The sequence below is a fragment of the Ctenopharyngodon idella genome, chromosome 10 (assembly GCF_019924925.1).
Source record: "Ctenopharyngodon idella isolate HZGC_01 chromosome 10, HZGC01, whole genome shotgun sequence".
Classification (NCBI taxonomy): Eukaryota; Metazoa; Chordata; class Actinopteri; order Cypriniformes; family Xenocyprididae; genus Ctenopharyngodon; species Ctenopharyngodon idella.
In genome coordinates, this window is record NC_067229.1 from 12,974,693 (window position 1) to 13,000,212 (window position 25,520).

The 25,520-nt window shown below is 38.5% G+C and overlaps 1 protein-coding gene across 10 annotated transcripts in view; it reads left to right on the forward strand.

The window, feature by feature from the left end:
- nfia (nuclear factor I/A) overlaps window positions 1-25,520 on the forward strand; it is a 167,556-nt gene that overhangs the window by 85,755 nt on the left and 56,281 nt on the right. The gene's annotated exons all lie outside the window — the stretch shown is intronic.

Sequence of the window (25,520 nt, forward strand, 5' to 3'; positions counted from 1 at the left end):
TTTTTTATTTATTTTTTATTATTATTATTCACAAGCTCTCGATTCATTTTGATTCTGATTCAGTTTGATTTGCTCCAGTCTGATTTTATTCATTTGGCTATATTTGATTTGATTCACTTTAATTCTGACAAACTTGCATTCAATTTGTTTCTGAATTTGATATAGTTTTATTCCGATACACAAGCTCGATTCGATTTGTTTCCAGTTTTGATTCAGTTTGATTTGGGTATGTTTGTTTTATTCTGATTCTAATTTCAATTCACAAACTTTCCTTCTAATTGATTCAGATTTTAATTGTTTAATTTGATTTCAGTTGTAATGTCTATATTGATAACAGTTGAAAGGAATTCTCTCTCAGCTAATGCTGTAAATTATACAGGAAACCTGCTACAGTATATTAAAAAATACATTTTATGAAAAATGAATATAATTATTTTAAATATTTAAAAAGCGGAATGAGTATATAAACCATATTTATACTTGCATTAAAAAATGCTGTCTAATAGAAAAATGTATTTTATGAAAATATTCATTAATTTCATTTTTTGAAAAGTAAAAGCTTAGAACAGCTATGAATGAGCCTATAAACCATATTTATACTTTTTTTTGTATTTTCATAAAAGGAAAAAAGAAAAAATGTATATCTGTTTACAACAAACCAATTATTAAAATGATTTTAATAAAAAAATATGTATTGGGGCCTTTGAAATGAACATAAATCTTTAAATATTTTTTTACCTGCCCTAATATTAAGGCATTATACTTTGTAGCGTGTGTCAGTGGAGGCATTTTCAAACTCCCAGGAAACACTGCTCATGGGTTCTACCCACAATCTTTCCTCTCGTTTCACATCTGGACCGTTCCATTCTCAGTCTGTATTCCCACGCAAAATGTGGTTCCCAGGATTAAAAAGAGGAGGAGGGTGAGGAAAAGAGGGAGAGCGCGAGAGTGATCTGTGGTCTAAACATGCCCAAACTCTTGAGTTTAGAGGCTGAGCTGCTGGGGCCAAAACTGGAAACAGAAGCCAGGCCTGGCCAGCCTGAACACGAACATGCCGCCTGCATGTGCGGATGGCTTGTGTTACTTCCCCAGCTCCATCCATAACCATGTCTAATAGCAACACGGTGGCGGATGAAAACCACAGCTTTTTTGGCAAGTGCCGAAGCCATCCTCCCAAAAAACCCTGACAAAAGTTTTTTTTTTTTTTTTTTTTTTTTTTTTCACGCTTTTCACCACAGACATGAAAAGAGACAAAGAGAAAAGCTTCGGGTTATGTAGAATAATCTTGAGCAAAATATAGATTTTTGTCCACTCTGCAACCAATGCATTTTAAATGAAATATTAATTAAAGGAAAAAGTTTAAGAGTCTCAAGCTCGCACACTTAAGCAGAGTTGGAGTAATGACTGTGGAAAGCTATTATTGGGCGCAAATGAGAGGGAGGGCTGGACCCAATTATGGATGGAGGTGCTGCATATTTGCTGATTTATTTGTGAAATGGCAGACAGGGTAATGACTTCACTGAGGCCCTGGGCCTCTTCAGTACGATAATGATTGGGGTCCTCAGACAGCCCACATTCTCCTTATCATTGACCACACGCACTCTCGCCAGAAGACGAGCTGCATATGCTGGTCACAGTTTGAAAAACAAATTCCAACTCATAAGAAAGAAAATCTCTTCAAGATTTCTTCTACGTGGCAATCAGAGCAAAATTAGATGTCTGTGAAATCAATTACATTTTCTGCTTCTCAGAAAAAAAACAGTAATCTCACTTGTCTTTTGTAGAGTTTAAGATCTCAACGTCACAAACTGTGCTCAGATTTGCCAAGATACTGCTACAATCAAAAACATGACTTTTCATTATGCTCAAATATTTCTCAACAAATTCATCACAGCAGAGATATCAAGATTGGCATCTTGGCAATTCTGAGCACAATTTTGACACATTGTCTATATGGATAGTATAGATCAGATAATATAGTCTTTTTTTTATTTTGATTTCAGACTTTGGTGTCTTGGCGAATCTATGAACAGTTTGTTGAGATGTCTCTATTGTGGACGTTTTTGCTCAGATAATTTATTCTTGGAAGATTTCATGAGAAATGTTTAATTTCATATTGAAATCTCAGATTTTGAGTGCAAACTTTGGTATCCTTGTGAATTTGAGCACAGTTGGAGACATTGTTGAGATTTCTCTATTGTTGACATCATTGCTCAGATAATTCTTTTTGGAAAGTTCATATTGAAATCTACAATTTTGCCTGCAGACTTTGGTGTCTTTGCAAATCTGAGCACAGTTTGAGACATTGTTGAGATCTCTATTGTAAAAAGCATCTCTCAGATAATTTCGTCTTGGAAGTTTTAATGAGAAATGATTGAGTTCATATTGAAATCTTGGTTTTTGATTTAGACTTTGGCAAATCTGCAATTCTGAGATTTCTGATGATCTCAACCATTTCTCCTCAAATTCTCCCAAGACCAAATCATCTGAGCGATACTATCCAGATTAATTTTACACTTTATCATCATTTGTATACATGTTTTATTTTTCCTAAAGAATTTGAGGAGAAACATCTTAGACAAAATTGATACTTAAATCAATGTAGAACTGTTTTGAGCTATAGAAGAGCAACCTTTGAGCAATAAAAATCTCAGTGTAAGCAATAATCAACACATACTGTAGGGCCAAACCTCATCCACACACGCTTGTTCGGTATCAGTTAACCCCACTAGACAAACACAGCTTGACCTCCCGTATGTCTTACGAATACGGCTCTCATTCATGAGGGATTAAGGAGTGTCGGGGAGAAAGTTTTGCGGTGGGCTTCAAGCCTGCTAGGCATTCCTTTTCATTTCTGCCGACTTTTACTATTGCCGTTTTCCCTTTTCGACATAGCTGGATAATGAGAGATCTGTAAAACTGCTGTAAGGAATTAAAATCCTTCACGTAAATGAGAAACACATGTACACGCTTCTCGGTAACAGCAACCCCAAATCACAGCAAGAGGGGTGTTTTTTTTTTTAAATATACATGTATATAATCACAGTGATAGCATGTGTTTATCTTTGGTTTTGGGTGAAGCCAAAGTGTTGTACCTTGGTATTTCAGCTTTTCCAAAATAGACTTTCTGCCGTTTGAGGGTTTGTCATGTTTTTTTTTTTTTCCCCTCTGATTATTTCATTTTTTCAAGCCAAACCGCAGATCCTTAAACCCTCCTCTTTAATTCATTTAGTTCAGCCTTTCAGAAGGAAACACAGACGAGGGACTCTGAAAAAGAGCGTTCCTGATTAATACGGGCTGGAGGATTAGACGTGCTCCCCGAGTGTTTATGAAATGCTGTGCTCCGTGAGGCCTGTGGTCAGGAGCGGACGGCACAGATCAGGAGAACGTAACCACTCTTTTCAAACAAAAACAGCAGGGAAGGGAGAGAGAGAGAAAGAAAGAGCAACACCTACTGTAGCAGCTCTTACTGGAGCTCTAGTAGACTAAAAGAGCTACTTTGTGGGTTCAGGTAAAAGCAAAAGTGGCTGTCTTAAAGGAGGAGAGTCTTGTTTCAATCTCCAGTGTAGAAATTTGTTTGAACAAACTATAGGACGTGTGGGATACACTGAATGGATTTCTTTGGTTTTAGATCAGTGGTTCTTAAATTTTTGGTTTATGAAGGATTACAAGTGGTCAGTGAGTTGATTGGCAAGTGATGCAGGTTTTAATATGGCTTACACTATCGTTCAAAAGTTTGGGGTCGATAAGATTTTGTTTTTGGAAAGTATTTCATACTGTTACAACCCTCTACAATGCAAGTAAAACACTCGCATATGTGACTAAATCTTCACTCTGGGCGATTAAGTATAAGTTTAGCATAGATATATTTTCACTTGCTGAACACTGTAGTTTTCACTCGCTGAACACTCGCTTGATGGAGAGCGACCTGTACTATTTCAATTCAGCTCAATGGATGCGCAGAGTACCTGTATTTGACGTACCATAAACTCTAGTCTGAAGGTGCATGACTCGCCATCGCTTTGCTGAGAGCGCTGTTCTCAAACACACAAATAGAGAGAGAGAACGAGAGTCTTACATACCACACAGAATCGACATGCTACATGTAAACGATATACATTGTTGTATTTTCCTGTCAAAATAACAGTTAATTTGGAATTATTCACCTTTTAAGAACATGCAGAAGAGTTTCTCCGGTAGTGGGCAGGACTAATGTGCAAGTGGCAATCTCATTGGCTGGTGCTCATCTATTACCGTACCTGTTTTGATTTCAGCAAATCAGTTTGAGCGAACGCTGACAATATTGACAAAAACGTGATTAATATTCATGAACCCAGCAGCTGATCAATCCTTAGTGCATTGTATATTGTTATTAGTAGTAGAATTAGTAGTAGTGTTATCTTTTAATAATAATTACTATTATCTATTACTATTATCTATTTTTTTTTACAGAAACACTAAATGACCAACAATATCTTAAGCACCAACACCAGTCCTAAGTTCAGTTAAAATGACAAACATGCATTCATTACCAATTTTTAGTTCTTATTACTAAACTTCTATCATTAAATAGTGCTTGATTATCATAATATAATATAATGCTTGATTGACTGATGTTAAGAGCGTACATTCAGATATTTAGGAGAAATCTCCTCATCCTATCAGTCTGGTGAATAAACTAAAAAATGTACTAGCCAGTGGAGATTCTATTGCCAAGATGTGCTTAGATGGTAGCTGTTATTCAGAAAGGATGCATTAAATTGTTCAAAAGTTACAGTAATGAATTTTACATTGTTACAAAAAAAATATGTAAAATAAATGCTGTTCTCTTGAACTTTCTATTCAGTTTTATAAATAATATAATATATGGCTAAAATGCCATTTAATTGTATTAAATTAAATGAAAACCCTTAATGCTGCTTGTTGTGGATACTTAGTAGAAGACGCCTCAGTTCACAGTTTTGTAATCAAAAACTAACATGTTGAGCTCACCTCTCAAGCCAGTGCATTCTGCAACAGACTAAAGACAGAATTGCGTGTGTTGTTTTTAATTCTTGATTAAAAAACGACATGCTGAAAGAAGCTAAAAGAGGATCAACTTTTGCACGGCCAGCTTAGTGCGCCTTTTTTATTCACGCTGTTAATTGGGGTGCAAAAGCCAAATTTTCTTCACACACTCCAAAATAGGTTATCAGAAATAGCGGCTTTTTATTTTGTTTGTCATTTTTTCCGAGAGGGACCTCTCAGTAATATGCGTCTTAATACATGACACAATAAATAAATCAATCCATAATGTTCCTTCCCCCTTACCCGCTATTAATAGTAAAGAGGACAGCTATGAATCCAGACAGGATTAAAATCTCTTTTGATGTGGTTCCACTTTTTTACAGAATGTGATTTTTATTTATTTATTTATTTATTTATTTGCTGTTTATTGCACAGAAACTTCTGAACGGAGGCTGATGATTTGGAAGTGTGTGAAACAATACAGAATACAAGCCTTAGAGAGAAATGTGTGTGTGAGCGAATGAGAGAGAGAGAGAGGGGCCTGGGGAGGATCAGAGAAGGAATTTAGCAGATTCGTGTGGATTGAATGATCAGAGGAATAAATGCTGCTCAAGATGGAGAGGAGAATCATTCGGGTGGTACAGCATTATATGCGAGAGATATGGTACAATAAAGCATGCGTCAGATATCAAAAGAGCATCCGTCAGTGCTTTATTCAGACTGAGCACAAATGTCGATCTGCCAAATGATTCTATTTGCTTGAGTGTCCTTTGATTCACTCAAAAGATGATTCGTTTTTTTCGACCCCGTTCTTTTTAATGATTCGCAAGCTGTTCGTAAATCACTGAAGTTTGTTTGTGAGTAAAATGATAAAGTGAAGATGTTAAAGTCATTATGAACTCAAACAGACATTAAAAATTGTATCTGGAAAAACAGATTCAAAAAGCATTTCATGTAGGCTGACAGAAAGGCACTGGAACACATATATTTAAATTAAATGAACTACAATTTCACCAAATTACTTGATTGATTTAACTTTTTTTTTCAGGTTTTTGGTATTTCCTTTCAAAAATGAACTGCACAAGGAACAGTTTTGATCTTCGCAAATTCTGTTTTGATTCATACTGTGATTTGTGATTCGAAAGCCTCTTTATTAACTGTTTTGCAGCAGATTTATAGCTAAGTTGAAACAATCTAGGTAGTTTCCCATGTAGTTTCTTGTCGTTCTGTTGAGGACACTGGAAGTGACACTGGAAGACCAGACGGACTCACACGGTGGAGTTTCGCAGTGAACGCCTGTGAGATTAGCTCCATTTACAAGCTGTAAGACTCTGCCTGTAGGACTCAGACAGGGAGAAGGGTTCGCCACAAAAGGATAATGGCCAAACATTGAGCCGTGGCTGAAAGAGCCAACCTGCCCCTCACTCACCAGGGGTGGAGGGGGACGTCTGGGTCACCCAGAGTCGCGCTGTGAGGATTTTAGGTAGCCGCTTGACCCCTTTAAAGGGCCTCTCATCCCTCCTTGTCTCCAGACTTTTCCCCTTTCGCCACATTTATCGATGGTATGGTCAAAAGTGGCTGCGTACGGTTCACAGTGGTGCTCTAATTATCGGCGGCATGTGAAAGCGCAGGCCACAGGAACTGGAGGAAGTTTCGGGAGGCTCATCAGCATAAAAAAGGAGGCTTGAAAAGGGGGCACACAATTCCACCGTCAGTGCTAAAACCAGATAATGATTGGGTAATGATAGCATATTGTACAGACCTTAGGCATGCGGGGCCAAAGGAGGATGAGGGGAGGAAGACTGTATTGCATTTTTTTTTTTTTTTTTTTTTTTTTTGTGAGGTGATAAATTCATACATTTTTCAGAACATTTTATATTTTTAAGATTCCATAATCTGGTCTAAAAGAACTTTATAATCCCCAAAGAACCAACTCAAGCACCCTATATAGCGAAAAATACTTGAGGAGGATCTCAGGAGCTTCAAAACACATTTTTTTTTTTTTTCTCCATATTTTAAGTTCAATACAAGTTAAGCTCAGCTGACAGCCAATATCATGTTAACGCTCATATTGTTTTGGCTTTACTATGGAAACAGTGAGTATATTAACATCATTTTAACATTACAGATTGGCCCTACTTACCTCCAGTGTCTCACTGTAACCCACATTTTGCGTTTTATAGAAAAGGTGGGAAAAGTTTTTTTTTGGCCGTAATCAACATTGTGCCTGAGCTTACCTTGTATGGAACCCAAAATACTCCTTTAGATGTCTGGAGAGCATTTTGTAACCATCATTTTTGCTGTTCATTGATGTATTTCCAATGTTCATTTCAACCGTTTGCAATAACATGAGCGCTGTTATGTACATTTTAAAGATTTGAAGCAGTATTAAAATTCTTTGTTGGCACTCGTTTTAATCTGAAACATTTTATTACGATCATGCATGATTTCATGATTTTACTGGCATTTATATATATATATGTGTGTGTGTGTGTGTGTTTTTCTGGAGGTCTTTGGTGTGTGTGTGTACATCAATGGAGCAGGGAAAGGGAGGGTACGTCTTCGCTGGGTGCAGACAGCTGTGAAGCGGGGCTTGGCGAATCCTCCTCCATATGTTCTGGGAGCATTTCACACAACCACAGAACCTGATTTCGGGCCCCCATAAACCTGGAACACAACAGCAGGGGATTTTGTTTTTTCTTTTTTTGTTGGAGATCGTTTTTAGCGTACAACTTGAAGTTTTTCTCATAAGTGTTTGCAATCGATATCCACATCCTTTTTTCTGCCGAGCGAGCTTATGGAATGGAACAGAGGGTACGCTGGGGACTTTGGGATGCCATGGTGATGGTGTCCCAGCATGGCGGAGGGCACACGCATAAAGGCAGCCTGGCACAGCTGGCATCTCCTTTTCGCATTTTCTGTGACTCTTTTACGGGTCTGAACCGTTAATTCAAAAAACAAGTTTTTTTTTTTTTCAGATGCATTTCGTCCTTCGAACCTTGAGGGAGGGCATATGTCCGACTTTGCGTGTGCGCGTATTATGAGAAAGAAAGGGAGACTGAGAGAGAGAGAGAGATCGACACCTAAAAAGGCGGCGACGGGAGCCATCTGCATAGGGCGGCGTGCCAGTGTCTTGCCAATGTGCCCAGACCACCTGGCCACGACGCTAGCCAAGTATGCCAGCCTGGGCCCTGTAGCCTCCAGACTGCTGCCCTCTTTCACTTCTTTGAAACTCCAGTGGCCCTGGAAACAGGGGCTGCTGCCGCTCCCTTGCCAGTAGCTTTGTTTGAAGTGAGACAGGCTGTGCGGTGCTGGGGGAGACCAGACAGTAAACAGTGCCCCCTTTCAGTACCCTCCCCACCCCCAAACACACACATACACTTGTCTTTGTGTGACTTGGTGCTGTTTTGGTGCACATTTTGGGGGTGGGGTGGATCTTTCTTGGCGACGTGGTATATTTTCTCAACATCACCTCACTCGATGCGATTTTATATTGTTTTTGCGCTGCCTGTGCTCGCATGCACCCCTCCTTCCCCCGTGCCCGCAGCCTTGGCATGGGCTCCCTGACAACCCTGGGAACCAGTGATTCCGAGTGGCACTCGAGGGCCGCAAACACTGGCTCTGCTGCCCGCTTCTGCCTTTGTTCTGTTTGTCTGCGCTTGAATATCAATGAGTGTGCACTTGTGTCGTTTATTCACCAAACATTTAGTCAGCGCCGACAGATTTATGTAAATGCTCGTTTGCAATTACCGAAGCGCACTTTGAAATTATGTACGCGCCGAATCGATAGCAAGAGGAAATGGGATTAGGTGGTATTTTAGTTTATGTTAGTAAATCCAGAATTAAAACCAGTTTCGTTTCAGACTCCATTACATACACATCTGAGAAGGGTCACAAACAGTTGGTTCCCACACAAAATGAACGTGTGAAAAGGAAATTACATTACAGAATGTGCCACAAATTAAGAAAATGTGAGTTGGTGCTTGTCAGGGCGTTGCTATGTGGTTGCTAAGGTTTTCTGAGTGGGTGCATGGCTCTGTGGTTGCTAGGAGGGTTATAGTTCATATATATATATATATATAAATAATTAGTGCTGTCAATCGATTAAAAAAAATTAACTAATTTCTCTGACATTTTTTCTGTAATTAATCGAGTTTTTATTGTTTTTATATTGTAATAATTTCAGTTAGTCTCCAAATGAATGTAGAAACAACTTAAAGACAGTATATTTTAAATATTTGTTTAATGCCATCTTTTTATGAATGAAGGCCAGTATCAATGATACTAATACTGGTACTGATGTCTCTATGAAATTATTATTATTTTTTTTAATTAATTATAAACATTTAACATTACAGTATAACTAAGAGCTATCAATTTCAGAATTTATTAGGCTTTTAAAAAATAACTTTTAATTTAAGTGAATTTAAAATATTCTTCACATAAACCCGTTATAATAAATGTCATATTTACCCGTGGCATTCATACCTGTCTAACAGGTAGGAAATGTACAGAAATTGAATAAAGTTATCACTTCACTGCATAAATTATAAATGAAATATAGATTAATCCTTATTAAAGCTACAATTTTCTCTATTACCTTTGTTCTTTGATTAACATTAATGACAGACATCACAGCAACTGGTTTATTAGGCTGCTGTGACTTTAAGACCTGCCGCTGCAGAACATGACACGGATCTCATTTTCTCACAACTCTTTAAGTTAATTTAAGACGTTATTTAACTCATTTAAGACTGCTCTTATGAGGATACTCAACAAAATGGGCATTATATCATAATTATGTGCTATTGTTTGTTCAAGCATATGAGCGCGTTCTCGTTTGTCTTGTGGCGCTTCAGTGGTTTAAAAGCATTTGTGTAAATAAGAGCGTGATCATATAATGTAACGCTAGCCAAATTATGACGGGAAAAATGGATGCTGCGTTAATTGCGTTAAAAAATTTAAGCTGAAAAAATTAATTGCATGTGTTAACGCGCTAATTTTAACAGCACTAATATATATATATATATATATATAATTTTTTTTTTTTTTTTTTTTTTTTGCAGAGTTTTCTAGTTTAGTGGCAGTCCAGTGGCATTTTTATATTTAATGCAGATATGTTTTAAAAGTGTTTAGTCACTTTTTCCCAATTGTGTTAGTTTTTTTTTTTTTTTTTTTTTTTTTTTCAGGCAACAAAAATATTTTTTTGTTTTTTTTTTTGTTTTTTTTTTGAGTTTCGTTTTGTTATTGTTTTAGTTTTTGTTTACAATAATAACACTCTTTGCTTAGTGCCTGCTTACCAGCCAAAGTCTCTTCGATGTTCTGGTCTCTTGAAATGGCTCTTGACCTTCCTTCGTTATAAGTCTAAAGGGTTTTTTTTTTTTTTTGCCCATTTTTATCATCCACATTGCAAATAAATGCAAGTATAATCATTTAGACAAGTAATGGCACACCTCTCCTCAACAAATCACTTGATTTGAACTATCATTCATGTATGGTTATGTTGGTCCTCCGTTGACCCTACCATCTGCTGATAACAGATCCATTTTACCCCAAGCACTCGCTCAGTGTGCCGACTGTGCGATAGTGAAGAGGAAAGGAGGGAGAAAGAGAAACAAGAGAGAAGTTCAGGCCCTGCGATTCCAGGAAGGCAGGCTTGTAACAGGTAGTGCCAGGCCGGAGGGGCCAGGTACGCCCACTGAAAGACTAATTGATTACTGCGGGAACTGCTGGGTGATAAATAGCCTGATGCATTGCCTCCCTCCAGAGACACTGTCCAAAGGCCAACTGAGGATATTCTGGTAAAAGGGGAGAGGGAGCAAAAGAAAGGGAGGAAAAGAAGGAAAGACTGTAAAGAAACAGGCCTGACATTGAGATGTTGCCTCTGCTGTGTTGCAACCTGGTCCGTGGGGTGTAATCCATACGGGTGACAGGGTGCTGAAGTCGGATCTAGTCATGAATTCAGGTTGTGATATTTGACAGCTCTAAAAGTGGCCTTATACAGGGTCTGGGAGTCTGCTTACATACGCACGCATTTATTCACCGTTTTGCACTGCAGCGTTACTCTTAAAATGTGCACCAAACATGAAAATTTTGTCATTATTGTTCAGAGCATGTATGGTCATGTATAATCCTCCAAAATTACAAAAAAATGGTTCAAACAACTTGTTTGCTATATTCCAAGTAATTCATTGCTTTAAACAGAGACACTCAAACTGTCTTAAAAGCGTCTCCTTTTGTTTTCAACTAAAGAAAGAAAGGAATTTGTGGTTGGAGCATCACAAAGGTTGATTTTGAATCATTTTGCGGTGAATGATCACTTTAAGACATGGTATTTTTGCTGGAGATACAGTACATTATCAGAGTAATGCATCTGAATCGGCCAGTGAATCTTTCAGATATACTGAGAAAAAAACACAGTCAAAAAAGAGGGAGTCCCAGAAAGCATGTAAAAATCCGGGGAGAAAGAAAAAAAGAGCAGTGTGCAGCGAGCGTTGCCCAGAAATCCTAGCTGCACTACTGCAAATTCCGTCTCAATTTCCCCCAGCGGAGATCGATACGTTGGTCGATGGGCTGGGCTGACATTGTCCACAGCTCAACAAGCATAACCAGCCAATACACACACGTCTGTAGATCTGCAAGTTCATTCAGTCACTATGACATTTACAATCCAATTACTGTTACTATTGTTTTATTACTAGATATTTTTAGGCGTAGAATGTTTTGGTCTAATCATTCAGTAAACATTATAATTTTTTATTTAAAAAAATAAAAATAAATGAAAATATAATAATAATAATAATTATTATTATTATTATTATTATTATTATTTGTATTATTACTACAAATAATAATACTAAATATTTAAATTATTATTAATAATATTTTTTAAATTATGCTAATTGGTAATGTTTGGATAGACTATAGATGTTTGCAAATCACTTGAGGTTTATGCATTTAGTAAACTTTTTAAATAATTTTTAAAATCATAAACATATAATATAAACAATAACAACTAATAATGATAATTTTTGGTTTCAGTCTACATATAAATAGAGTAAAATGTAATGCTGTTTTACTACTTCAGAGTGGGCACTAGTGTTAATTTTGTCAGCTATTTTTAAATTCAGCCTTAGTCTTAGTCCTGTGTCAGTCCCCAAGTACTTTTTAGTTTTTATCACATTTAGTCAACTTTGTCCTGTTTTTGTTCAGTCAAGTTTTAGTCGACTAAATGTCTGAAAATTTTTGTCAGTGAAAACGTCATGCTGTATAACGGTTAAACTGATAATCACAAATACTTTGCTCAAAAAGTATTTTTTAAACAAAAACTGGTGAAATTCCTAATAGTAATTCCAATAATTCCAAATTACATTAATGTTTTCTATTAAAACAACAGCAAAAAAAAGAAAAAGGAAAAAAGTATTGTGCATTTGAAGAGTTCATTTGCAAAAACGGATAACTCCGTTTTTATTAATTCTCACAAATCATGTTTTTTTATTGTGCATTCCGAGTAATATCAATCAAACTGCAGTTGGGTTGTATTGATTGAGTAATAACTCCAAAAAATACAGGTAACTTACAAAATTAAAGTTCATTGAAAGTATGTTTTTTATACATATTAAAAGTTTGTTTCTTAGCAAAAGCAGATAACTCCAACAGTCATTTTTTTGGCAAAAGCAGATAACTCCACATTTCAGTTAAAGCAAACCAAGTAATTGCTTTGTAATTGCATTTAAACCACACTCAAACACATGTGTGCACACAAACGCATGCACACACTAACAGATCAGCACACACATACACACACACACACACACGCATGCGCGCACACACAAACAACACAAGGACTTGCAGGAGTAGAAATTATAAATCCTCGATCACTTTTAGTCAGCTTTGATGAAACTCCCCTCAACTAGCACATCTTTTTGAAATGACTAGCAACCTTGTCACCTGACCTGAATACTGTGCGCTGATTCGCTAAAACGGACTTATCAGTTTCTGTACACAAACAACAAGGGCACTTGTCGGTTTCTGCTGTAAAACTTGAACTCGCGATGCCTTGACAGTGGGCAATACTGGCTTTTCTGACAAAACGTATTTAGGGTTCAGAACGTGCAATATGTGGAGAATAACACACAGCAGTCAATTAATTTTTTTTTAAAAGTCGCGTTTATTGGTTTTTGCAAATGAACACTTCATTTACTCTGCAGCCACAATATAGTCGAGATATATGTTTAGATTTATTACAGTTCATCGCTGAGAAGGTACGATGGCAGATTTAGTCACCGTAAACAATTCAGGCAGCTCGTGAAGGAACAGACTGACCGAATGACACTTCCATGTAAGCAGAATGTCTCAAATGGAGATTTGAGACTCCAGCTTACTTGTTGTTGTCGTTGTTTTCAGATCATTGGCGGCACTTTCGCAGTGTAGAGAGAGCATGGTTCCCAGATTGCAAATATTAGGTAAAACACCGGGCAGAAAATGTATCCTTTTAACAGAAAAGCTCTGATTGGGGGATTTAAAATCTTGACATCTGACAACCACAAGAATGAAAGCTCGTTAAAAACAGTTTTTCGACAAAAACAAAGAGAGATTTTGGTACAGTTTTTATTTTTCTTGTCTTAGTCATGGAAAAAACAGTCATCAACGAACATTTTTCGATATACATTTCGTTAATGAAATTAACACTAGTGAGCACTGTAGGATCTGAGCTATTGGGAAGTGTGTGTGGTCGGGGCAGAGCTCCAGACGGGCTCGTGGGCAACACACACAGTAACCTGAGAGACGGCGGTCCCTAACGGCCCCATCGATCTCTCCACACCACCCTTACCATACGCTTCTTCTCTCGCTTTTTCCCTTAGCTGACTAGTACCTGTAGCATTGGGGTTTTTTGAAAATAATTTGGTATTTCTTTCCACCAAAAAAAAAAAAAAGTTTATATATTCAGTCAAAAAATGACTGTTCAAGTTTAGCTTACAATCAGGAATGTTTTCACTTTCCAATTTAATTTTATTATGTTTCACTATTTCATAAAGTATAGTTTGACATAACACATGGAAACAAAATTGCAAAACATCTCTACATGATCGTACTAGCACTATAAAGGCTTGACTCAGTATGTAACAGAGCCTTCTAAAAGGAGACATGCCAGGACTCCCCTCTCTCCCTCTCTCCTCGACCCAGGGGGTTGCAACAATACAAGAAGCCCATTGTGTGGCTCATAGTAACCTTTCTCTGGTAACATTTTCTAGTTATCAATGACTGAGACGCAGAGAGAGGGGGGAGGCGGTCTCCACTCTCCTGCTATGAGTCGGCACTTTGTGTCTATGTGGGACTGACATTGGCTCCCCATGCTGGCATTCTTCATCAGATCAGAGCGACCCTGCAAGGCAGCGTGCCGCAGAAGGTCACGGTACAAAAGTGACATGGAGAAACCGTGAAGGTAGTAGGGATGGGCTATGATGGTCGACTAGTTGATATTTTAAATAAATATATTATAGAATATTTATACAAACCTTTGAAATTTATCATTTATCATTTTTAAATATATATATATATATATATATATATATTATTTTGTTATTTATTTTTTTTTATACAAATTTGATAACATTTGTTATTTTATATCTGTACATATAGAGGTATATAGATGTATATAATGGTCGAGCACCCACGGAAAAACAGACGAGATATTCTTCTTTCATTTTAACCAATAAAAATCGATTGCAGCTTTCAGACACGGCTTTCTTTTCATTTTTATAGTTCATTTGAAGCAGTTTCTATGGCGTTATTTTATTGACAAATGTCGAGCGTATTATTGTAACGTGAGCGCATCCATGTAATTCACGAGCACAAATCTCTCTGATAGAACGCAGATTTCTTTGACTCTCGCACAGGGCACGCTCAAACTTTGTCCTGTCACGAATCTCAACATGCTTTTTCTCTAGAATTATCTTTAATTATTTAATGTTGCCAGAAGATTTCAGCCACCAGACTTCCATGACTGAGTTATGAAATAACTTGTCAAGAAATTACAGATTAGCCTAATCTTTGTTTCATGAGACACCATTTTCAAGCTGATTTTAGTCAGCCAGTTCTCTAGTTAATTATTATATTATTTAATAGTTATTTGTTAAGTGCTTATTGTATATAGGTATTTTTAGCCCTATTTTATTTAGTAAACCAATGATCATGCAGTCCCTGCGTTTCTCTTCGTGAGACACAAATAACTTTTGTGTAATGAATTCATCAAACGCACCATCGAACGGAAAAAAACGTACTCGAAAAAACTAACACCAAATATAATACTGAGTAATGAGAATGTTATAATGAGCTCAGTTATCATTTGCTCATGGAAACAGTGGTGAATAATAATGTTTATATTTGGTTGGTACTGTATTTGCACATGCCTTTTCTCATTGCGTTATAGTGTAGTGTGGATACCCACCGGCAGAAACATAAATCGCTGCTTATAATCAGTAGTGTTGTTTTTAGCTTAAAAATAGTCCAACTTTTAAAATCATACTGAGATTCCTACAATAGGTTTGCTTCTGTTGCGCTTAGTGTAGATGTTTTTGAAAGCAAGAGCATGTTTCATGTAAATTTTCCCCTAGAAACTTGTGCAATCAGGTTCAGATGACCCCAAAATCAGTGTAATTATGCAGGGCTTCCAGTTAAGAGTCAATTTTGACAGGTTCAGGGCTTCAGAAGTATGTCATTCACATCTCTGGCTTTTCGATCAGAGCACATAACCGCATGTACAGTTCGTTTCCAAACAAGTTCAGAAGTGGAGAGTTGATGAAAAAGGAAAAGAAAGGATAAAACAAAAAGTGGCAGCAGTAATGCTATCCATTACAGCGCTATAATTATGGTAAGTGAGGCAGAACTGAATCAATATGGCAATTCATCAATTGCATTCCCAAACTATTTCGGTCTGGCTTATGTCATGCCGCTGCTGATGGCGTCCTTCACTGGCGCAATATCTCGGCCGCACGTCAAGGTTCCTCTCGACCTAATCCACTTTCCAGAGACGTCCATTATTCCACGGTGCTCTCCTGTAATGTTAATCATGCTTTCGTTAATTGATCCACCGTCGCTGCTGGAATTGCCGTGGGTGAGTGATTCCTTGAGCATCTTAACAGAACAACAGGCATTATAAATGAGACTCAGGCCTCCAGGTCTGGGCAGAGGTCCATGCACACACATGCATACACCACTGCAGTATCAGCCGCTTGCATTGCTGTAAAACAGGCTGTAATATGAAACGTTATATAGCTTGTGTTGTGAATTCTGTCTTATGGCAGTCAAGCAAACATTTACTGTCCAGCAGTGCCTTGTAATGTGAACTGTGGAAAAATTCCTCCTTTATGCAGACCACTTTTCATCCTGCTGTTTCAGGATGAAGTCTTCAAAAGACACATTTTGGCACCATTCAATAGTTAGGCTTAATTTTTGGGATTAACTAGAATGAGAGATTTATTTTTATTTATTTTTTTAATAAACTGTGGGTGGAAAAATTGAAAATAAATACTCTTATGCTGACCAATACTATTATTTATTAAAAAAAATTATTATAAAATTTGTTTAATCGAAGAATTGTTCTAACAATGACCAAATTGTAAATTTTCAATAAACAATTAATTATTTTACCCTCAAATCCAGACATAATTTTGAGAACATACTCTTTTTACATGCATGCAAATGATTCTGTTTCACAAATTTTCGCACAGATTGTGTTATAAAGCACAATATGAAATTTTGACCTTGTATTCATTCAGTTTCACTGTTGGTAGAACAGCAAAATGCTAATTTAGGCATTGTCTCTCTGATTATTTCTTTTTTTCATCTCAATTTTTCCCATGTCATAGTTTGTTCGCCATAAAAATGGCAAACTGTAGATTTGGCCGACGTGGTTACTAAATCCTGAGTAGCCTATTGTTCGGCAAAGGGTGGCAAGGGGGAATGGCAAGCGCTCAAATAAAGAGAGGGCACTTTTAAAATGGTTGCCAGAGCTTTTAAGATGGCTGCCAGGGTGTAAAGTATTAAGAGGAGTGAGGGTGTATTAGAGATAAATGGTAACATCTGCATCTCTGTGTTATTAATGAATCTCCCAAAAGTAATGGTTATACGCGCCTGCGTGTGTGGGATCGGACTTTTGTCTTTTTTCCCTCCTTTTTTTCAAATCAGGATGTTGTTGAACTTGGCAGTAAACTTCTTGGCAACGGTGTTTTCTGTGTCATCCAACAATAGGAGCAGCTAACGTGATTCTCTCAGTATTGCTGTGCCTGGCAGGACGATTTAGCAGCTATGGTTGGGATAAGCTTGTGTGGCGGAGGGAAAAAAAAGGACGATGAAGAGCGCCAACGAGTTGCTTTTAAATGGGGATTTTGGCACGTTTTCCCTTCCTTTTGTTTACATACGCGATTGCATTTTTAATTATTAGAACTATTGTGTTTGAATAGTCTGAAGAACAGTTGTGGCAAACAGACAATGAGTTTCTCACCTGACGGGCCTGATTGTTTCGTTTTGGGTTCCTGTTGAGAAGCGACTGTCTTAAAATGGTGGCAGACTGATCGGCACAAAATGGAGGCGGAGGGGAGGAGCGATGGAGTGGGAGAAGAGCGTGATGGCATTATGTTTCCACACGTAGGGTGAAAAATGAAATTCAACATCCTACATGAAATTGTCAGTTCTCATTTGCCTGTCTGTCTTGACGTGAGTTGGACGCTGTAACGGTTTCTCTTCCTTCAGCCATGATTGAGACAGCACACGATCGTTTTGTTTGTAGACGGCAACACATATCTGTTTTTCACGCCCTCCCTATTCTTCTACCAATTTTACTGTTAGTTTAAGGGCTGGAAGTGTTGAAATGACAACCTAGAGCTTTGGCTGGTATCTCCATGAATGCTTCGGGTATACGCCAGGGACTTGGACTGAGTCGCCGTTCACAACTGAGCATTTGTCCAAAGGCTTTTACTTCCCCAGCCTCTCGAAACGATTGCTTTTGAATTCTAATTCACGGCACAATTGCGCAGCATAAATAAAAATGACTCCGCTTCGGATGTCTAGACAATATAGAGCTTGTGTCAAAGCTTTGAACGTAGTGCCTTGTTTGTGGGCTGTGGGGAGATTGTTTATGCAACACTTACTGTATGTGAATTATGGACACGAGTGATTTACATGAAATTTAGAAAGTGCACAAGAACATTGTAGCACCAGAAGTATTGACCAGCTACATTTTGAAATTAGTTTTTATCATTTTTATTCATCGGATGAATTAAATCAAATCAATATAAAATGAAAAATCAATAAGGAATGTATTTCTTGGAAAATTACATGATTTGTCTTTATTTTATGTAGGCTGGTTGTTTTAGTTCTGTATCCTCATTATAGACAAGAAATATAACATGATGAATATAATAATTAAAGTATGCAGTTAATTATAATATTATACAATATAATTTATATATATATATATATGGTTTAATTATTAATTTTTTTTTATTTTTTATAAAATGATAAACTCTTAATCATGACTCAGACCTCTGGTTAGTTTTTTTGTGAATGTTTTGATTTTTGTTTTGTTTGTTTTGATGTGTGGAGTTCTGGGTGGCCACTTTTTCTAGCGGCCAAGCTTCCAGGGGGGTTTCCCTTAGTGAGAAGCGGCTGGAGAGAAGTGCATTGCAGGGGAAGTTGCGGGCTGGGTTGTGCATCCCTGGTGGCGTACGCTTCAGCCTTGGCAAGTGTCTTCCAGTCTGTTCCAAACATGGGCTTTGGCCAGCCACTCTCCAAGGAAGAGAGCAAGCAAATAGGGAGAGAGAGGAAGACAACCAAAGAGAGAGAGAGTGAAAAAGTTGGCTGCCAAATTGAATCACCCCATCTTTTTTTCTCCAAACGTCCTACTGCCAAGATCATGGAGACTTTCTATTTTCACTCATTCTGAGGGAGAAGGGAAGAGGGGGGTTTAAGACGAGGCTTCTCTGCCCACAGCGTTGTAGTTGGTATCGGTGGCCAGCCAAGCACACCCTCCTGTGCCATGAACGGTGAAAATGTCGCCCGCCATTTATTGATGCTCTGTGGATTTACTTAGGGTTGTATTTATGGGTAAAGTTGACAGTTTGTGGCCCAATAAATACAAGAAAATCTGTATTAAAGTTTAGGAACCAATTTTGTGGCTTTTAGCCCATGCCTGGTAGCTTTGATGCTATCTATATGCTAGTCCTGTAAGAATTAAACATTTAGTCTTTTTCTTCTGGACCAACAATAGACCAAAATACTGATGAATTATCTTGCACTATACAAATTTTGGCCAATCAATTTCTCTCTAAAATGAGAACATCCTCTCCCTCTAAATTAGCAAGTAGCAAAGCATTGTTTATCATTGCGTTTCTCCTTGGCACAAGCTGTCAGGTGTTGTTGTGTTGGACAGTAATGTAAAATAAAGGCTATTTTTGAAAACCTTTTGATATGGCCTGCCCCGTCTTCCTGTTTAATGGGAAGTACATCAAAATGGTGCCCCCTAACCATTTCATGGTATCATTAATTGGGTTTATTAAATTTAATATGGCACCTTTCTATAGTAGAGTTTGCTTTTTGTGACTCTGGAAACCTGTTTGTATAACTCCTTTGTATTGGGAAATGGTTGTGTAGTCTTGGGGAACTACACTCCCTGTCTGAGTAATGACTGTAGCAAGCATTGACACCTCCATGTCATTTGGAGATGGACTACCTGGCTACAGACGGTAGTTGTTGTAGAGACAGGTGTGTCCACGATCCTGACAGCAATGAACACTCTGCATGTATGTCGCACGTCTCCTTGCCGTCTGCAGCTGGAGCCTGTCAGCTGGACTCTTGGAGAGCGATGAATTACTGCATGCACGTACGTACACACATAGACTCCCGTGCCACAAAAGGACGGTCTCACGGTACTCACTGAGATTAGATCTCTGGCAAATGACAATCAAACTGACAACACTTTTTTCCGATTCAGAACCGTGTCCTCAGACACAACTCGTCTTCAGCAGGAAATCAGGCCTGACAGAGGTCAAACACAGGCATTCTTCTCTCCTTACAGTGCACATAGGCTCAGAAACAAGGATAACAATGCCCAAACTACCTATTGTGTTGTTCTCCTGGACCCCAGGGGCCACATGGAGAGCCCGGTTCATTTATTTTTTTTTTTTAGACTATATTTGTTGAAAGATCTCCACTGTCAGAACAAGGACAAACTCTTCTACCTGTGCCACCTTGTGTGTTCCACTAGGACAAGCAAGAGACGCTCTGAAGACAAAGACAGGATGTGTCTGCAGCTTGCGGAAGTAGGCATCGCAACAGCTTTTTGTTTGAAGTAATTTTGGCCTGGCTGTTTCCAAAGGTCTAATTTTTGCCTAATCACTACATTCTGGTATTTTAAATTCAGTCTCACTGTTGAAGTCTAATGTATTTCAGTTTGATTTTTGTTCTTTTCTTGTTTGGTGTTGCGGATATTCCCCTCTCCTCATACTCCCTTTGAGGAATCCGTGCTCACACAGACACTTGACCCACTCGCGATCTTTCTATTTCTCCACATCAGGGCTACAGGAGGTCGCGGTACACATTAGATCCCTGACAGCTTCGACTTCTCTCTCACAGCCCAGCTATTTAGAGAGGGAGAGAGTGAAAGAGAACTGCACAGGGTAAATTGAAAGTGGCCCCAGGGCTGTATATTTCACCATATCCCAGGGGAATTCTGGGATTCTGATTCTCTCTCTCCCTTCCTGGGAAAAGGCCAAGAACTTTTTCTCCTCCTCCTCCTCCTCCTCTGCTTGCCTTTCCTGCCTTTTCCTAGAAACTGTAGTTCATATCAGGGGAGTCGAGAAGCACAGTGCTCTGGAAGAAAGAAAGGGTTTGCCTACAGGCCAGGGGAATACATCTTTTCCCATAGAGGAGCTACTAGCATTGAGGATGGTCCACTTTTTCCTTCTCTCCCTCTGAAACATTTCGACCAGCCAGAGAGGGAGGGATGGAGAGACTAAGGTTATGTTCCAGTGCCCTGCGTAGTCTAGGAAGCATATATGTTTGGTCCGAAGGGCACTGCAGACAGCATAGAGAACAGGTGCACATCGATATATCACAGGAAGTGAAGAGGGAAATTTACCCACTAGTCATTACGCATCAACTTGATACTACACAAACTTTGGCTAAAATAACTGCAGAAAATAAAAGTTGCATATGATTCATCATTGTTTTCTACACAGTTTTTGTTTTTCAGAAGCAAAAAAGTGCATGGTGGATTATATTAATTAACAGAATCAATAATCTTCTTTTGTTAGCTTAGAAACTTGCTAAAGTTTGACGAAAATAACTAGAGTTAACGTAACATTATATAATTTTTTTTTTTTTTTTAATTTTACTCCGTATATTTGCGTGTTGTGTATTTTTATGGTTGTAAGAGTACCACATTGTTAGCTTAGCAGCAAGCTAACAGCACAGTTGCTATTTACAAAGTGTGCACTCATGAACTTTCCACATCAGTCATTAACAAGGTTACATTTGAGTTAGGATGTTACCCTTTGTAGACAGCAAGACACCTAGCTAAGTTTTGTAACAGAGCTATTGACTTTTCTATGCTAGATTTTTATTACACACCGTCCGTATCCTGCATTAGCTAATAACGATATCTTGTTCCCAATGCCCCCGCCAGTCCAGGGGGAACAAGGGTTCGAATAAGCCTGGAATGTCCCGCTTTTGTGTCTTGGTAACGGTAGCTTGGCAATCCAGACAGCTTGTCTTACACCATTAGCACAAGAGCTGATTTACAAGTTCAAGTAAGGAAACATAGCATTCCTTTATTGATAGCTTTTGTTATAGTCTGGTTTAGCTTTATATTTGCAGGGGGGAATTGCTCAAGTCACACTGACAAAAGAATAATTGAGACTCGGGAAGTTTTATTGCTTTTTGCTGGGTTGCAATAGTTGGTTTACTGTACCACAATGATCCCATAATGTCATCGCTGGGCGACCGCAGAGTGGTTTCTTCTCATTTTTACACATCCTGCTCTGGTGTATGAGCTTGACTGAAGCACATCAAAGCTGTTAGGGCTCCCTACTTTGGTCCTTGTCCTTAAAAGTGCATTCTGTATTTCTCAAAAATTACAGAAGAATGAAAGAAAACACACCAGTATTACTATTCAAAATCCAGACAGTATCTGTAAACACGGCCTGTAACACTATCCCCTCCCGTCTCGCTTCCCGGTCCTCCGAAAACAGCAGTGTAAACAAGCGACGCTCCACGAGAGAAGAAAAACAGTGCAGGCCTCAGCAACGGGCTGATCTATAGAGGAGAAGCAGAAGGGTCCTGTCTAAACACTGCCTCTTATTAAATACGGTGTGACGTAAAAGCGCAGGGGGAAAGGTCAGGGTTACTCAAACACTGCACATGGGCAGCGGCCCGACGGAAACAAATGGCTCTCTCCACTTCCCTATAGTCCTGATATGAAATGGTGTAGAAGTGGGTATACATACTGTATATAGACCACCGTTCAAAAAATTTGATTAGTAAGGTTTTTTTTAAAACTTATTCATCAAGGATGCATTAAATTTATCATAAGTGACAGTAAATACATTTTTAATGTCTTAAAATATTAAGCAGCACAACTTTTTTCAACATTAATAATAAGAAATGTTTCTTGAGCAGCAAATCAGCATATTAAAATGATTTCTGAAGGATCATGTGACATTAAAGACTGGAGTAAGGATGCTGAAAATTCAGCTTTGCAATCACAGTAATAAATTATATTTTAAAATATATTAAAACAAAACACAATTGTTTTAATTTGTAATAATATTTCACAATATTGCTGTTTTTACTTTATTTTTTATTCTTTAATCTCCAAATAATTGCAGCTTTAGTAAGCATAAGAGACTTCATTCAAAAGCATTTAAAAAAAAAAAAAAAAAAACGACCCCAAACTTTTGTCTTTTGGCATAAATGTCTTTTAAATTTAGTTCATATTCTCTCATTTAAGTTCATTTTCCTTTAAATGTGAAAACAAAATAAATATAATTTTAGTTCGACGATAAAATGTGTTTTTTCACAAAAAAGTATTTTGAACATTTAATCAAATATTCAAACATTGTTTTATATTAACTTTTGTAAAATTTTACATTAGAAAGCATTAAATTATGATTTACTCTTATTTGATTTACTCTTTCTCTCTTGCATTTCCTCCCTTTTTTCTCATGTCACTCACAATTTCAGGTTTCATCATGTTCTCCATCTGTGACTCATTACAGTTCCCAGAAATTATTTAATATTTTTTTCCCTTCAAGTCATTTTTATGTAATGTGCATCATGGCCCAAATATGCTGCTCTCCAAAAAAAAAAAAAATGTTTGCATTGCTGTAGCAATCGTTCCCTCTGACTTCCTCGGATAGTCCGGATAGTCTCGAGTGTGACCATGCAGGAATTTCGGCACCCACCATCTCATAATGTCTGTGGCGGACCAAAAGAAAAAAATCTGGGGGATGATACTTGTGGAAACAATGCTCCAATCCCTGGAGCTTCACCTTCCATTGATACTCCAGAAAGGCCCGTTTGTATTTCTAAATTAAGTTTCTGCCTCCTTTTATGGGCCTTCGTGTTCCTGAGCCCACTGTGTAAAGGGCCTTTTGAAAGCGGGGTTTTAACACACAATTGGATTACAGCAAAGCACTTGGTGAGAAAGCGGCGGGTTGGGACGAGCGGACCTGCGAGAAGTACAGATGGTTTAGCGCATGCATAATGAAACAGACCAGGCGGGGTGTGTGTGAGTGTATGAACGTGCCCCCCTAAAGCCCTCGGCCTGGCCTGGGAGAGGAAGAGTCAGAGGCAGGCCAGGGGGTATAGCGCTCCTACCCAACCTGCCTGCTGCCGCAAGCCGGTCCTAATGATCTAATTAGGGAATCACCTCGCCAACTAATTCAGCCACGTTCCTATCGGTTCGACACCGTGAAGCAACCTGTGCCCGTCTCAATTATCCCAGGCTGCTAAACAACGTCTTTTTACCTTTTTGATTGTTCGATAATGAATTGCATTGTCGGACCGAGGTGGAATAACACGTTGACTGAATCACTCCAGGTTGCTTTTCCTATCAGTTCAACACTGTGAAGTAACCTGAGCCCGTCTCAATTAGCCCAGGCTTGTTATCGGACGCTAAACGACGTCTTTTTTCCTCAGCGTCCCTTTTTAATTGTTCGATAATGAATTCAGTTGTCGTATCGAGGCAGAATAACGCGTTGACTGAGTCACTCCAGGTTGCTTTTCTTCTCCCACACCCGAGCGCCGTTCCCATCTTTTTGATGGTGTGAGAACAAAATTAGAGATAGGCAGGAACCATCCCTCCTCTGTCTTTCAGTCGGCGGCCCATAGAGTGGCTTGTTATGCTCTTGTATAGAGGGTTTAGGCCTGGTGAATGGGCCTGTTTGTGCATGGTATTTAGTTGTTTGTTGTTTAGTGTCTTTTTTTGTTGTTTATTTCAAGCGGGAGGGGTTTTTTTGTGTCACCCCTCGCTCTCTGAGGGCCCTCGACAGGGGGTAAATGCAGATGTGACACACAGAGTCTGGGTCTCACGCCTCATTTGCATATTTAATTAGCAATGGGCGCTGTGTGAGAGAGCACTTGGTCCACGGAGGGCAACTGGGAGAGTGTGTGAAAGTCCCCGCACACTCTCACCCACCCGGCACCCAGTTTCCCGGCCCCCTTCGTTGCGCTTTCACATATCTCTGGGCTGTTGCTGGGGCGGGGGGTGTTGCTGCGTGTTTTTTCTTTTTTTTTCTTTTTTTTACCCCCGTTGTTTCGGCCCACTCTTCAGATTGCCTTTGTTTTAAACTGTTGATGCAGACAGCAATGCTGAGCTGAATGCAAACAAGGCCCTAAATTGTTTACTTTGTCGAGGAGCAGATGAAGGGGCTGGCCAAACTTTTTCGCTTTCTTTTTTTTTTTTTTTTTTTTTGTGGTGGTGGTGGTGAGGGTCTGGGTTTTGCTTTTTCTTTTTTATCGAAAGTTACTTTTCCATGATTTATCGTTAACTGAAATTGTACAGTAATTTTTGTGCAATTTAGCCTTTTAGTTATATTTGTGCTCCAATGTGATGTTTTATTATATATTTTGCAAAAAAGTGAAGTGAGAAAAGTCATGATTCAGATTTGGCAGCCATTTTGTTTTGGGTGGTCACCAGCGCGACATAGGTAATATTTCTCCCAGCACGACTATTTTATCTCCAGTGTCAAATCAATACTCACCCCAGCGTCTAAATCATCCTAAAGGGTGTTTCTTTGCCGTTTTTGGCTGTCGTAGAAGAGTTAAAGTGAACGGGGTGAATCTTTGCGAAAGTTCCCTTACTGTCTAGGCACGAAGCATTGCTATCGCAGCTAATGGCACCGTTAAAGAGCACTTCTTGGGAGAAATCAGAGCCCATCAAATTTATAGGGCCTTTTTTATGCAGTACACCCAGGTCTGAAGGATTTCTCTCTCTAGACTTATTTCCATAAGTG